This window comes from Gavialis gangeticus, unplaced genomic scaffold, assembly GCF_001723915.1.
Source record: "Gavialis gangeticus isolate Ggan-Ray unplaced genomic scaffold, GavGan_comp1, whole genome shotgun sequence".
NCBI classification, from domain to species: domain Eukaryota; kingdom Metazoa; phylum Chordata; order Crocodylia; family Gavialidae; genus Gavialis; species Gavialis gangeticus.
Window position 1 is genome coordinate 23,680,941 of NW_017728997.1, and position 15,755 is coordinate 23,696,695.

The following is a 15,755-nucleotide window of genomic DNA, read 5'->3' on the forward strand; positions in this document are numbered from 1 at the left end:
CACTTCTTGACAGTGCTGACCTTCCATCGTCACCTTACCCATTTTTTTAGCTTTGTTAGGGTCCGCTGAAGTTCCTCAAAAGCTTCTCTGATGACTAATTTTTTCCTTTGCAAGATATGCCACCTCATTATTTACTACATTTTCCAGACAACTACATAAAAATTATGTAACAGCAAAAAATAGTGCATAAGTCTACCCTGACCTAAAATTATATTGGTGGAAATGTCTTTTTAAATCACTCCGTCATAATACGCCACTCAACAACTGGAGCACAGGAGAAAAGAAGCTATTAGGGAGCGACAAGTTAAAAAACATCCCTTTAGCTAGTTTGCAGCTATGTTAACTAAGAAGTGCTTCTTTCATAGCTGTGCATATTACTGTTTACTTTGTCATCTGTACAAGAACCGGTAAGCAAAAAGCAATTGTCCTTGATTTCTATTCTGTTTAGGTCAGAACTGTGGTTTGCAGTGTTAGCAGAATTCACGGGTGTTACCAGGTATTGCCTGACAAAGGTTGCGATGAGAGTGCTTCTGCTATGGCCCCATTCCATTAGAAAACAAAATGTAGGAAGAAATTCTTTGTTAACTAAATAGGAAAGAGCAGACCCAAGAAAAAGAGATTTTCAGTTGTTTAAGAAAGTATTGTAAACACTGGGATATAAGCAAATTAAGATGAACAGATAGTTTAAGATAATCTGTTGGTTCCTGACTTAACTTCTGTGCAAAATAACATTTAATTTTCAAGTTGTTTTATGTCAAAACCCTTTCCAAGTTAGTCACATAGGGTCAGGGCCTGAGCATACAGTCCATAGGTTGGAGTGTTTTGTTTGATAAGGACTGTAAGATTTGGCCCATAGAATAGAATTCCCATGGAAATTAATATTATTATGCTATGCCTTATTTCTGACAGTGTTGAGAGAGAAGCAATGGGTTGTTTATCACTTTTGATAAAGCTGCACAGACAGCAGACATAACTTGAAAAATATTGAGTTTTATTTGTTTTTGACAAGCACGCAAGGTTGTTCTCAAGGGCCCTTGAATTTGAGCATTTGTACAAATATCCCATTTCCTTTTATTCAGAGTATTTGGTTGGTGTTACTAGAAAATTAGTGCCTCCTGTTGTTTGAGTCCCATTGATTAGAATGTCTAGTGTAATTTTAGGATTTTTGTGATGTTCTGTTTTTCCTTTTAATTCACTGTTAAATTCTATTTTTGTGGGCACCACCACTTATTCTCTTCTCTGCTTTGAGAAAACTAAGACAGGATTCCTATGCAACTTGCAATGCACCAGCCAAGGCACTAAAACTATGAACAAAACTGGGGAGAAAACTGGAGAATTGTTGTGGGACTAGGGAATGAAATGTGCTACAGACAGTCTATATAGATCTGCCTTGATTTATCTTATCCAACTTCACCTCCCTGCTCTTTCAAAACAGAATTTGAACTGCTTGCTGCTTCCACATATATTAAGTTTGTTCGGAGGTTTTTGGCATGCTGGTTTGGGGGCAGCTGTTGGCGGTGCCTCTATATGGTGGAATTTTTTCCTGTTGCTTTTAAATTGAACTGTGACCCGCCCTGAATCCTTCAACCTCTCTTTTTATCCAGAAAAAAAGTCTAATTGTATCCTGAGCTCATTTATATGACTTGCCTCTATGTCCATACTTGGCAGCTTATTCCATATGCTAATTCCACCCTTTCCATGAAAGAATTCTAGTGAGCGTATGCTTAGATTTCATTCATTTTTTAGATGGCAACTTCTTTTCAAGAGCCCTTACTGAGCTGAACAGTTTCTCTGGTTTTCCTTCATCAGACTCCATAATTTTTCAACATCTGTTTGTGACTCATTAATCTCTTTAAATGAACATAATGGCAGCTGCCCGAGTCTTGCCATTTAGCTTTGCAATTGGCACTTCTTTTCTCTAGCATAAATTGCATCCTTTTTACAGAAAGACTCCTATCCCTGTGATAGGGAGGTGAAATAACAATAGGGTAGCATTACAATAAAAAAGGAAAGAAACTACTAGCTTGCAGAATGTAAACAGAAGAGATGGTAACTTCTGTGATTTAAATAACCTTTTCTCTTTCTCTTTGCATTTTTGTTGGACCTTGAGAATGCTCATGTTTCTTCCTTTAACTCTTCCCTCTGTGCTGGCACCTAGACTTTGAAACTGAGCCCTCTAGGAGATGAGGGTTTTTTAAAAATATAAAATAAATGTAATCCTTGGAAGATCCTTGGATATCAGGATGATGGAAGTTATGTAAGTACTTAGGCAGGCCTCTGTGCATGGTGCTTCTTCTAGTTAGGAGAGATCAATTCCAGGAATCCTTGCTAATCACCATGGCTGGGATAACAGTCTGGGCCCTGAATGCTTCTCTGAGTGACAGTAGTCACTGGGGGCTTCAACCGTGATGTGCAGAGAGAAGTCAAGCATTTGGTTTAACTTTAGACCTTTGTTACAGGGCTAACTGCACTTTTCCCCCTCCTGGTCTTGCTGGGTTCATCCCCCTCTGTTGTCGGATCTACTTTTCTTCCTCGCTTTAACTTGGACCAAGTTCAGACACGAGCAATTCTTCCATTTTTAAATCTGACCAGTGGCATGCCGTGATGACACGGTTTTTCTTAACCAGAGGACTGGATGTGTCATGGAAGGAAGAAAGCATTTAGAGAAAAAGGGTTTTAAAAAATCTGAAGATCTGCGTGTGAAGGCTTACCATCCTTCATGGTAATTTAGGAAGGCCAAACCCTAGAGAATTGCCTGCGTCTCAGTCTGGTTCCTCTGAACCACAGCATCCTGTCATCAGAATGAGGGACCCTTTTTAAACTCCATCCAAGTTCTTTTGGTCTCTTGTATCCCTAGGCATTTTCCTGTTTTAGTATTGTCCTTTAAGAGTCCTAGATTGTTGGTGGAATAGTGGTGTAACTTGAGCCAGTCTTTCCTTTCCTGCTTGTTTTTCTTGCTGCCTATTAAGCTAAACTAAATAAATATGTATTTAGATTTAACATCACAGTAACCAGATCAATACCCATTTCCAAATCTATCCCACCCAGACCATCATGGACTGATCATCAGAGCTCTGATTGTTCTACTTCCAACTGGCCAGCCATTGTCACTGAGAGCCATGTGAAGTTAATCCTCCTCTGTGGACTTCACCACATGGCCTAGTTAATGCAGACACTTCAGGCTTAGATAATGAGACTCCAGTTCTGAGGTTCAAACCTGTAACTAGGCTCCAAATTAGTAATAGGGTTTGTGTACCCCTTAATTACCTTTCAGGCCTGAATTCTTTCAAAGGCAAGCTGTCTGTGTCTCAAAGTTGCTTACTGTGACAAGACAGTTCTAGGTTTGAAGTTACCTATCAAAACTGTAAAATGATCATACAGAGACTATTCAACTACTCAAATCTTGCAAGCGATTTTGCAAAAGCAGTACCAGCCGCTCTTGAGACGTACTCCCAACCTTGTAGGCATCTGCTTCTTCCAGAAAACAGCCCCTACCTACCCAGCTTGCTCACATTTATGGTGTGCACAGTTAAATACGATTGATAACTGTAGAGTGAGAGAGATGGGGCAAGAGCAAAGCCTTTTTAGAGCAGCACTATACACTGTAAAACATGTGACACCCTAAACTATCCACAGGTTGGTATCTCTTGTGTGACGTGTGAAACCTTTTGTGAAATAATACATGTACAACCCTGAGGAGTGCTCTCACTGCCAGTGAGCAGATCATCTCTTCACTAGCCATCAGTCAATTGCTTGTAGTTCTTCTAGGCAGAAGCATAAACACCTCCTCCTCTGCGTATTTCTCATGTGTTTTGGCTACTAGGAAGCTTTTGACATGGAGTAAGGCAGCAGAAATAGGTCTCAGAATAAATCTGGATTGTGGGGCTTGGTACTTTACTTTGGAGAGTGGGTTTAAGGCTCTATATTAGAAGTCAGCTCTTGTACCAAGCAGTTTCTCTCTGTTGACCAGGAACAGCTGGGTATATTTATGTTTTTATAAGCTGCGTATGCTTCTGTAGAGAAATACCGTGCATCCTTTGGCTTTCTGGTCCATTGCCAACATGACCCTCAGTCTTGCAACACTGGTGCTTTTGGTAGTCTAGAAACATTATGTAAATCAATTTTGGAGTATAAGGCTGTCATGCAGTTCCCTGCGTGTTCTTCCAACTGCTGAAACCATCCATCTGGAGCAGCATGCCTGGAAACGACTGGCGGGATACTTGAACTTTGGTGAGAGTTCCTGTCCTTTTCAAAGTGTTGTCTAATCAAAGCTCTGGCATCCGTTTTGATAAATGATTTGCATTGCTTTACAGAGGGTTTCTTCATGTGTAATTCATGCACGCCAGCGCCCCCTCCCCCTCCTGTTAGTGTTGGATTTTAAAAGAGCCCATATCCTGTAGAACATCTCTCTCACCCACCCTCCCAGCTCCCCCAAGGTACCTACCAAAATCCTGTATAGCTTGTAGCATCTCCCAAGGTGTTACTGTATAGGAAAGCAGAGAATAATTTAGTTGTTTCTGAATATGAATTCTTAGCAAAAAAAGGGGGGTGGGGGGAGTGGGGAGAGGTATGGTAGGGAGAAGTTTAATACTCGCTGCATGAAATAGACAATATTTCCTGAAACAGGAGACACTAACCTCAAAGAATTTAAAATAAAACATCCATTTTATTATTTTTTTAAAGGGGGACTAGGAAAGAAAAAAAAGTCTTTTTATCCAAAGTGCAGATGAAATTGATTAAACCTTAAAAACTCGCCTCAGTCCACCCGGTTTATTAATTGAAGAATTTCCTCTTCCCCAGAATGGGAAGTGCACATTAAAACAGAGCTTTGCCCCTGAGTAGCAATGATAACTTGAGAACGGCACATTTTCTACAATCCTATTTTCTCTTCTGCGCTAGAGGAAATCCTAACATGGTAAAAAGCATAATAAAAAAAGAGTATGTTTAAGGAAGTCCTCTTTCATTTCCTTGTAAAGCATGAAATCAAATTATAGCCCATGGCCCACAATTATTTTATTTCTACATTTCAAATTCCATTTTCTGCTTCCTTTCATTGCCTGTGAACAGGACTTGTACTGTTTGTGCAAAGTCAGCTAAAAAGATTACCACAAACAGAAACAGGACACAGTAGCATAAAGAAGCAAGGAGTCAGAATCCCATGCTTATGTTCAGCGCTCAGGTGGCATGCAAAACCTCTTCACTAATTCACACTGGAACCCAACCCTATTTCCCTTTTCCTTCACTAGTGCAGATTTTACTGTATTTAGAGCCAAGACAACCTCACTTTTACATTGATAATGATTGGGCAGGGGGGAAATCTCTTGATCTGATGCAATTCTAAGCCCTGGTTGCCAAAAAAATGCCCTTTAATTTTCTTGTTCTGTATTTGATAGGAAAGAAATAGCATATTTTCTTCAAAAGAAAATGGAATTTGGGTTTGCCTTCCAGCCTAGCTAAAACTGCAAGTCAGATGAGTGTCTATAAAAGTGGTTCTTAACCTGTTTAGACTCGAAGCACCCCTCATCTGACTTGGATAGGCACCCCCTAGGATAATGCCACCTCTTATTTTTCACTCATTTTTTACTACAGAAAAATAATAGAGCAATTTCTATGATGCAAAGAATTCAGACCACAACAGGGCAGGATTATATTAACACTGTGGGTTCCTATTTGAAATCCTAGGTTTATCTTGTGAACCTGGTTTTCACACCTAACAGTGCTAACATTGGTTGGCACCCCATGGCATCCTTGAAAGGATTGCAGTGCACCTCAGGGTGATGCAACACCCTGGTTGAGAATCACTGGTTTAGAGTTTATAATTTAATTGTTCTGAAGATGTGTACTCTGTACTTCAGACAATGACAGCAGGCTCTTGGAACTGACTTAGGAAGATGAGAGAGATTTCTGGACTTACCCCTGCCCTTTTCTTGCCTCTTGTAAGTCACAGTACAACTGAAATGTACTTTCTTTAGTTCCTGTTTCTGCACTTAGCTATGAATGGGTGAAAAACTATACTTGTACAAAGCCCCCTTGACTTCTTTGGAGGCACCTTAGTTTACCAACATGCAACAGATTGCCTGGTCAGGGCCCTAATTGCTGAATTTGTTTATACGTAGCTCTATAATAACCTTGGATGAGCCAGGATTGGAATTGGCTCATAGGAGATGGGGATTCCCTCCTTGTTGTAATAGGATATGTTTTCTGCACATTAAAGAATGCACACCTATATTATATTGGGCCACGTCTTCACAAAACATTCTACCCAAAGTCGTGCACAAGAAACCTGGGATGACTTCTACCATAGCACCTTAATTTAGGAGAGCAAAACAATACTATCCAGGAATTGTAAGGACTGGACTTCAGCCTTATGCTTTGTTGTGGTGCATAAAATCAGCTATTTATTGCCTTGTTATAGAAGTGTTGAACTCACAATCCTGTGTATCAATTATTTAAAACATTATTAGCTTTCAATGTGTTTTTGTGGGAGTTGAGTTCTGCTGGTATCACGGGGAAGCAACAATTATTTCTCTTTCTACTTTTGTTACTTGGATTATACAGAATTTTGGATAAGGCCTCCTTTTCATTATAGGGAAAAAAAATCCAAAGACACAAATTGGTAGAAATGCAGGAAGAGTGGAATTCAGTTGTTTTTAAGATTCCTTACTGCCCTAAAAAATAATAAAACTCAGTGCAGATATTTTGGGAACATCAATATCCTTTTCAAGGTACATTGCATTTTTGGCTTTCTAACCTTGATGCTGTGTCTCAAGAGCCAGACTGGGTATCAGCAGAGAGTAGTCACTGTCTGATATAGGCTTAAGCACATCTTCCAACAGCTCAGCTAGTGGAAACTTTATTTTGGCTTGCTTAGTAATGCTGCTCTCTACAGATCATAAAATGCTTGGTTAAGTTGCTGAAATGGTATAAAACCTTAAATAAGAATCCTAGGTTGGATAGTAGATAAACTGCATAAATAAGTGACATGATCAGATGATGGAGGAAGCTCACTGGTGAAGTTGATTTTTGGCACTAACTAAACAGATGCATGTTCCTAACATTACGGCTTTGTTAGGCTAGTCTTAAATTGTGCTATCCATGCCAATTCGATTGACCAGAACTTAGCCTACACCAGTTTGGCAGGGTACATTCTTTAAATTAATTACTAAAGAAACTCAGTTGTGGTTAGATGGAGTATCCCAAGTCACACAAGTGCGATGACATACTTTTAGTAATAAGGCCAAGTAAACGAAACAGTACAGCAGGAGGATGACATCCTGGGATTTGCTGGAGAAGCATCTATGGATGCAAGCCAGAGTTTTGCTTGCTTTGCTGGCTGCAACATCACATTGGTGGCTTATATTCATCTTGTGGTCAATCATGACCCCCAAGTTCGTTTTGGCTGTGGTGCTAGCAAGTGTAGCACTGCTGAGCCTATAAGCATGTTGTGGGTTTTTCTTCCCAAGGTGGAGTACCTTGCATTTTTTGGAGTTGAAGGCCATCAGGTTTTCATCTGCCCATTTTCTAAGCCTGTCAAGGTCGGCCTGGATCACCATCCTGTCCTCGGGTGTGGATGCTTTACCCCAAAGTTTGGTGTCATCAGCGAACTTGTCCAGTCCACTTCTGACACCAATGTCCATATCATTAATGAAGATGTTGAAAAGACTATGTCCAAGGACAGACCCTTGGGGGACCCCACTGGTCATGGCACACCACAATGATTGACTTCCGTCCGACCTTGAAGCCAGTTCTTCAGCCAGTGGACTGTGATGTAGCCAAGTCTGCATTTGGCCAGTTTTTCTATAAGACGATCATGGGATACCGGATTGAAAGCTTTTTTAAAGTCAAGATATATGACGTCAATCTCTTCTCCCTTGTCCCAGTGATATGTCTCCTGGTTGTAGAAGGAAATGAGATTGGTCAGGCAAGATCTACCCACAACAAACCTGTGCTGGCTATCCCTCAAGAAGTTGCCTTCAGCCAGTTCATCAAGAATGGTCTCTTTGATGATTTTCTCAAAGATCTTCCCAGAGGTGGAGGTCAGGCTGATGGGCCTGTAGTTCCCTGGGTCTACTTTTCTCCCTTTCTTGAAGTTAGGCACCACATTGGCCTTCTTCCAATCCTCAGGCACTTCACCTGAGTGCCATGAGTTCTCGAAGATCTGTGCCAGTGGCCGAGCTATGATGCTTGCCAGCTCCTTAAGTACCCTGGGGTATAAGCTGTAAGCTGTTTGGGCCAGCTGACTTGGTGTCCAGCCTCTCAAGGTGTTCCTTCACATGGTCAACATTGATGACGGGTAACAGTTCTCCCTCACCCTGGCCGTCCCATACCGTATTGAGCAGGGCCATCTCTGAGGGCTGGTGAAAAACTGACGCAAAGTACCTGTTGAGCAGGTCAGCTTTTTCCTGGGTGTCAGTTGACCCATATGGTTTAGCAGGGGTCCAGTGTTATCCTTGCTTTTCCTCCGGCTCCCCGCATATGTAAAAAAGGACTTTTCATTGTCCTTGATATGTGTAGCCAGTTGGAGTTCAGTCACAGCCTTGGCTTTCCTTGTTCACTCCCCACAGGTCCGAACCAGTGCAGAGTTACTCCTCCTTTGGTGTGGATCCAGCCTTCCATCCTTTATAAACGTTTCTTTTTAGATGCAGGAGGTCCACTAGTTCCCTGCAGAGCCAAGGGGGCTGCTCTGCACTTTTGCTGCCTTTCCTCCGAGGTAGGATAGACACTGCTTGTGCTTTCAGGATCACTCCCTTGAGGAGCAACCACTCTTCCTGAACTCCCCTCCCCTTTGGGTCATGGTCCCTTGGGGCCTTGCCAGCAAGCCTCCTGAGTGTGTCGAGGACTTCTGCTTTGCTGACTGACTTGCCTGCTTTACAGCTCATGGTCACTGTCTCCCAGCTTCCCTTCTATCGTTAGGTCGCTAATTAAGTCATACCCTGTTGCCAGTACCAGGTTGAGCAGTGCTTTGCCTCTCTATCAGTCCATAGACTTCTTGAGTCAGATAGAGCTCATCCACACACATGAGAAAGCTTTGAGTACATTTGGATGTGGCCAAGTATGCTCACTGGAATGCGTTATTTATACTGTTACTCTATTGCCTGCTTCTTGGGAGGATCTCTTCCTTGCCCTCCCCACTCCCCCATTTGGATATCCACTTTCCACTTCCTTATGGTTCCTGCTTGCAACAGGGTTACCTTCCCGGGGAAGTCTCTGCCTCTGGTCTTCCCCTGTCTTTGGGCAGTCTGCCCACTCCACTTTCCTGCCATGTCTTGATGAAAATAAAGTTCAGCTGTTATTTGAGCAGGAGACTACCTTTTGTATGCCCTGATGACTAGGGCCATAAGTGCACGCTCCGACCATCCCTGTGTGTGCCCCGTGCCTCACAGATGTTCCACTGTGAGTTACCTCTCTGGCCTAGCAAACTGGGCACATAGTTGTAGCTCTACCATACTATCCAGGAGACGTGCCACCCCTCTCTCACTGGGGTCCCATTCACTTCACCTACTCTCACCCAGCCTCTTGCCTGCTGCCTTCTCTCCTGGGCCACATTCATAACACCCGGCTTCTCTGGCTTCAGGCTTGTATCTCAATGCCTTGGTCAGCCCCAGGGCAGTCTGTCGGGTATCTCCCACTGCCCTCATCTGAATGTTTGTTGAGTGACTCTGTATCTGATAGCCTGCTTCGCTCCTGGCCCCTCGCTGGGCCTCCATGCCCCCACTGGGCCTCTTCCCTCTTCACTATGCCCCTATCTCTCAGGGCCTCTCTGTCTGCTGCCCCTCTCTCTCAGGGCCTCTACTTGTGCCCCCAGGTTTTACTCTGCTGCCTGGGCATGGCTCCAGGTCCATCTTCTGGCCTGGACTCTGCCTCAGGGCTCCTAACTAGCCTGGGCTCCCCCTGCTCTGCTGGAACCACCAGGGATGTGGGGCAGGGGTTATAAGGTGCCCCTTCCTGCCTTTCACCGGGGAGGTAACTGGCTTGGCATTTCCTGAGGGCTCCCACACCACTATGAGTCCCATCAGGCCACCCTTCCCCAGCAGGGTGCAGTTTCGTGTCTCGGCCAAGACAACAGGAGACTCCACCTCCTCATAGCCCCTTCCCTTACCTCCAGGTCCCCGAGCAGAAGCTCAGTCAGCTGATGTTGCTGCTAGGGCTGTGCAAAGCTTCAGTAGCTGATTCAATTTGGAGGAGATTCGGTCCAATTCAGGGACCGAATCTCCAAATCAAATCAGGAGTTTAAGTAAAAGTTTGAATTCATCTGAAGCATCCGAATCCATTTGGAAAAGCTTTGGAAAAGATTTGGAGATGCAGCCATAGACTAAACAGGCAGCTGACAACTGCCTCCATCTGGTAAGTCTGTTGGGGGTGGGGGAGGGAGGAAGGAAGAGGCGTGAGGGAGGGAGGAATTGGGGCTGGGGCTGGGACAAGCTGCCCAGCTGGGGGGGGGGGCGCGGTAGTGCTGGGATTGGCGGCTCTGCCCTGCTGCCACTTGCCTGGGAGGGGCGGGATGCAGGTGTAGCTTGCTCCAGGTGAAAGGGGCAGCAGGGCATAGCCCCTGCTCCCAGCTCTGCTGCACTCGCATCCTGTGCCCTGCGCACTGGCTGGCAAGTGGCAACAGGGCAGAGCTCCCGCTCCCAGCACTGATGCGGGCATGGCAGTGACCTGTTTTGCTTGTTCATTACTTTAGTTTCTGTACGACCTAAGGCTACATGTCCATCATTTATGTGTGTCAAGCTGCCTTTGACCTTTTCGCTCAAGCTAAATTTACTTTGACTGCAGATCCTTCTAGTTGCTGGTTCTCTACTTATGTCACAGCAGAAACTACATCTTTAGGCACTGCCTGAACTGTTACATGTTAGCCTCAACCCTCTGGCCTAGACCTCTGCTAAGCATGTGTACTAGAGACTCCAGACAATGGCAGTTATAAATTATCAACTCTCTGCCAGCTATTCACAGTACAGCACTTTCCAAAGTTTTAAAGCAACTTTACATTGCCAAGGATGCTTTGGACTTGAGTATTTTAAAGTAAGGGATGAGTTGATGTTATTATATTCACGTAAGGGATGGTTTAGATCATTTCTCACTTAAAGAACATCTCTAAATTTTCATTCTCCTGTCAATTTCCTGATAATGATAAATTCTGCTGCCTCCCAGTTTGGCTGGGTGTTTGCTGTTTTTTCTGTCTCGTACTTTGTTGCTAGTCTTGTTCCTTTTTCCCATCTCTGGCTATCATCCAGAGACTTTGTTCAGCTTTTATCATCTTTTATTGTCATTTTTTGACTTAGTGGGTTTCTATTGCTTTACTTTGTTCCCCTTGGTTTGGTTTCTTATCTTGCAATATAATTCCCATCTCTCTCCTCCTCTTCCACTTCTTCAAATGAAACTAGTTTCTGTTTCATTTTCTTGTTGCAGACCCATGTCTCTGGGCTGTATGTCATCCGCAGAAGGATACTGGTAGTTGACCTTCCATTTTCAGGCTAAGTGGGAAATTATATTTCAGGAATCCCTTTTTTTTTTCTTTATATCTTTCTGAATAAGCTTCAATACCTCTCTTTCATGCATGAAGTAGCAGATAGAAGGCTGCAGCATAGTTGTTTTTCTAGAATGCGTCTTTTTGATTACTTATACTTTAATTTTAAACTAGTTTGGCCTGACCCCTGAAACTGTCCCTAAGAGAGATGTTATATACCATAGTTCCTTGAATCTAAAACAAGGATCCCCCCTGCCCCATTCAGTATGGGGGTGGGGGAGGCACGCATCTTGGATTTGAGTACCAGCCTGGAGAAGGCATTGGCTGTGGCTCTGGCCCCAACCCAGACCCAGGGCCTTTGTGTTCACTGTGCTTCCTTATATGTGGATCTGTCCTCTGCATGTATCTCTGTTTCCTTTGGATTCATCTGCTTGCCTTTGTGGTTTGGAGGAACTCTCTCATCTCTCTAAGATCGCTTCTCTTATGTGTATTGGACAATATCCTTTGATAAGGTGAAGCAGCTCAGCAACTATTTAGTCCCTTTTTTCCACAGAGTCACTGTGGAAGATGTTTTCTGAATGAATTGTGCAGGTTCTCTTGTGAAATATCATCACCTTGTTTTATTTTTTGTTTCTGATCTCCCTGCTGCTATGGCAATGATGTTTTCATACTTGAATTAGAAGTCTGCTCCAAGTAAGGTTTTATTCTTAGTACACTTCGTCCAAACTTTACCTTATTACTTAAATCCTGGGATGTGGTAGAAAAGTCCGTGTAAACAATATTCTTCTTGACAGAAATTCAGCCTTGTGGAGAGTTGGTTGTTTTGTACCTTGGAGGCTAATTGGTTCTCAGGTTTTTATTACCTGTATGGTATACTAGAGAAGGACATCTCAGTTTTTATATATGATTTGGAGTTCTACTTATTTTTGCTATAAATTAACTGAGAAATCTTACTGGTCATCTTGTCCTGTGTTTCCCATATTACTGTTTTGCTAAATATCTCACTATGATGAAGGACCACAAGGAGTGAATGGAACCCTCTGCAGAATGAAACCAAACTGAGAAGTAGGCAGAGGAGTAATATAGGTTTGGAAAGGACACTAGGATGTATTGAGAAGAACATTTGCAGAGTGGGCTAGAGGTGGGAAAGTTGAAGATCTGTTATATTTCATTATTTACACTACAACAGTGCCCATGGGTGCCCTCTGCTTTAGGAATCATTTAGTGTTACGGGCTGTGCAAACTCACGAGACATGCAGAAGGTAGGGTAGCACTTACAGACTAACTGGTTCAGACAGGCATGAGATTTCGTAGGCAACAGCTGCCTCGTCAGCTGCTACAAAAACATAGCTCATATCAAGAAGAGATTGCTTTCTAAGAAAGGATGCTGCAATTGCTTCATCCTCCCCTTTATGCTGTAATTGCAGTGAAACTTCCTGCTTGCCATTCAGTTTAGATACTCTGCTAGGATGTGTTCACTGTCTTCTGATTACTGCATGCAGTGAATATGTCATTCATTATTAGCTGAGACCAGTTAGCATGCAGAGCAGGAAAAAAGTAAGAAGTACTGCATAGATCATGAAGAAGATCCACACCAAAGAACTCTCTTCCTTTATGTCTAAGGGATGTCTGTTCTCAGTTCTCCTAGATATTGCAGCCTATGGTATGTCAAACTAGCTGCTGTTCTAAGGAGGCCAGACTCCTGTCTTGGTTACTCTATATGGTGTGTGTAACTGAGGTTAGAACTTGGGTGATGTGCGCCTGTTGAAAACTGCTTGCCATACCATGGCAGTCACAATAGGTGACATAAATCATACACCACAGCCATTATTTTGATAGTTATATGACTTAACAGTCTCATTATTAGCTGTCATTATATTTCACTTAATGAATTCCCATTCATTTTAACAGGCATCAGCTGTGTAGCAAGAGTTACTATGCAATAAAGCTTAGTAGAAAACATTAGTGTCATATTACTGTTATATAAACCCCCCTGCTTCACAAACTTACAAATGTAATATTATAATTCTTTCATCTAGAATATTTTCCCCCACTTAAAGTATGGAGTTACTCAGGTCTAACAACCCATAGACTTCTTGTATTTATTTTTTTAACTAAGCCATTTTTATATGAGGTTCATTATCTTCAAGCCCAATTCTGTTTCCCTGAACAAAACATTTTTTCCCATTGTATTTAAAAAAAAAAAAAAAAAAAAAAAAAAAAAAAAAAAAAAAAAAAGGAAACATTTAAAATAGTTGTTGCCATAAACATAGAATATGTGTTTGGAGGAACAGTACAAGTTTGTCTTGCGCAGTTTTTGAAGTGATTGGTAAAATTCCTGCAGGAGCTTCACTACTGCAATAAAGCCCCAGCTGTAGCTTTAAAGGATTCTGCATTCCCTCTTCCAAAATAAAAAGCATTGATAGGTTGAAAATAGTCATTTATAACTGTTAATTTTCCTGCTCCAGTTCCCACCCACTCACTCACCCAGGCACTCCATCTCAGAATGATTTTCTATCTGGGGTTCATGGGAATTCTTAACAGGGCTGGCTGTTTCCATGTGATGCTATTGTAAAGATTAAACAAAAAAAGGGGGCACAGGGGGGAAAAGAACAATCACGTTAATTTCTTCTCATCAGAAATTTTGGTCAAGTGTTAGCAGCATTGAAAACAGAAGTTCTGGTTTTGGTAAATAATAACCCTGGTTTGGTCACTTATGTTTCTTTTAGCATTTTTTTTTGTTTTATTCCCTCTTCCCCCAAGATATTTTTTAAAGGCATTGCAGCTGTCTGCTAATTCAGTTTTAGACCTTTTAATGTTTCCAGTTAATCTTGACAATATTAAGGTCTGTTGCATATGGCATTCTAACATTTCATTTACAAGATGCCTTCGGACACTGTTTTAGAGTAGTGTAACCGATGCACATCATCGGTTGCTCATCAGCTGTGTCAGTAGTCTAGCCAGAATGAGAAAGAAAGGGCCTGAATATGGGCAGTGCAATGCCCAGAGCTCTCTAGTCATCAGAAGATATGGTTTAAATAAAAACAGTTCTGAAAGCTTCACTTTAAAATATTCAGGACTTGTAGAACCCAATAGAAATTGAAGAAAAAAAGCAAGGCCCTGTGCTGTTTAGATGCAGTTAAATTAAATGCAAGTGACATCCCTCATTGAAGGAAAGGGGATGTGGGAAACTGCCTGTATTTGTTCAGCTGTTACTGAAATCTACTGTACAGGTTTTAATTAGAGGTAAATGACAACACATTATGGTGTTAAACCAACCTTTGGAAAGTATATGCATTAGGAGATTTTAAAACTTGTTTTAAGATATTTAGATTTGATGGAAATGTCTAACTTCTATGCCTAGACTTAAAATCTGGTAGAAGAGGAGAAAGGTCTCCCTTCAGTTGCAAAAGCTTTAGATATTTCTTTTCTTAGTCATTTTGTCCTCTGATTGTCCTGTTGGCTTTACCCTGGTTCAAGTTGAGACTAGTCCAGCAGGACTTAATTTTCTTCTATATTTAGTAGCATCCTTTTAAATAAGTCCCGCTCTGCAAAGTGTTTCTGTTATTTTGATTCTGTCTTCAAACCAACAGAGAGCCATGATTCCAACCCATTGAAGATACTGAAAGGAACCCATGCAGGGATCAAATGTAGTTTCAGTATTATGCTCTTGCATTGTATAAAGGGAATTCAGGTTCTGAAAACTGGCCCATTCTGTGTGTGTCAGTTCAGTTATACTATATTGGTTTGTCTCTACAGCAGCATGAAATGCCTACCCTGGTTGTCCTTTGTGGTATAGGCCCGGGGGGTAATCAGTAGCCTGTGTGAAGCGGCTAGCATTTGCTTCGGGTTTGGCCAGTTTGGGGGACAGTGATTTGATTTGGTGATTTCAAATCACTGTCCCAAATCAATTCAGCCAAATTTGATTCGGACATTTGGCCGCAGCCGAATCAGCCGAATTTCCCTGTCAGTGGCTACCCTTTCTGGCCCCAGCTCCCAGCTGTTTGAAGAAAAAAGCCTGGCACTCACCAGCGATTCCCTGCTGCCTCATGCTGCGTGGGGTGCTCTGTCATGAGCCCCCATCCCCTGCATGTTCTCCTGGCCCAAACTCCCAACTCTTTAAAAAAAAAAAAAATAAAATACATAAAAAGCCTCCAGAAGCCCCGATGGCCACTGCAGCAGCCGGTGAGTGCGGGGCTTTTTTCCCCTTTCTTCTTAAAGAGCTGGGAGGTGGGGTGGGGCAGCCATGGGGGCTGCCTGTACATTTGTTGCGGGATGTTGAGTAGTGGGT

At 42.5% G+C, this 15,755-nt stretch overlaps 1 protein-coding gene across 2 annotated transcripts in view; it reads left to right on the top strand.

Moving 5' to 3' along the window:
• Positions 1-15,755, top strand: part of EEFSEC (eukaryotic elongation factor, selenocysteine-tRNA specific) — a 270,403-nt gene that overhangs the window by 50,438 nt on the left and 204,210 nt on the right. The window contains exon 1 of one of the 2 annotated variants that reach the window (XM_019504948.1): positions 334-407. The exons of the other annotated variant lie outside the window; for it this stretch is intronic. The gene's annotated coding sequence lies outside the window, so the exon portion shown is untranslated. Of the gene's footprint in view, positions 1-333; positions 408-15,755 lie in introns of those variants that run through there. 2 annotated transcript variants of the gene reach the window in all.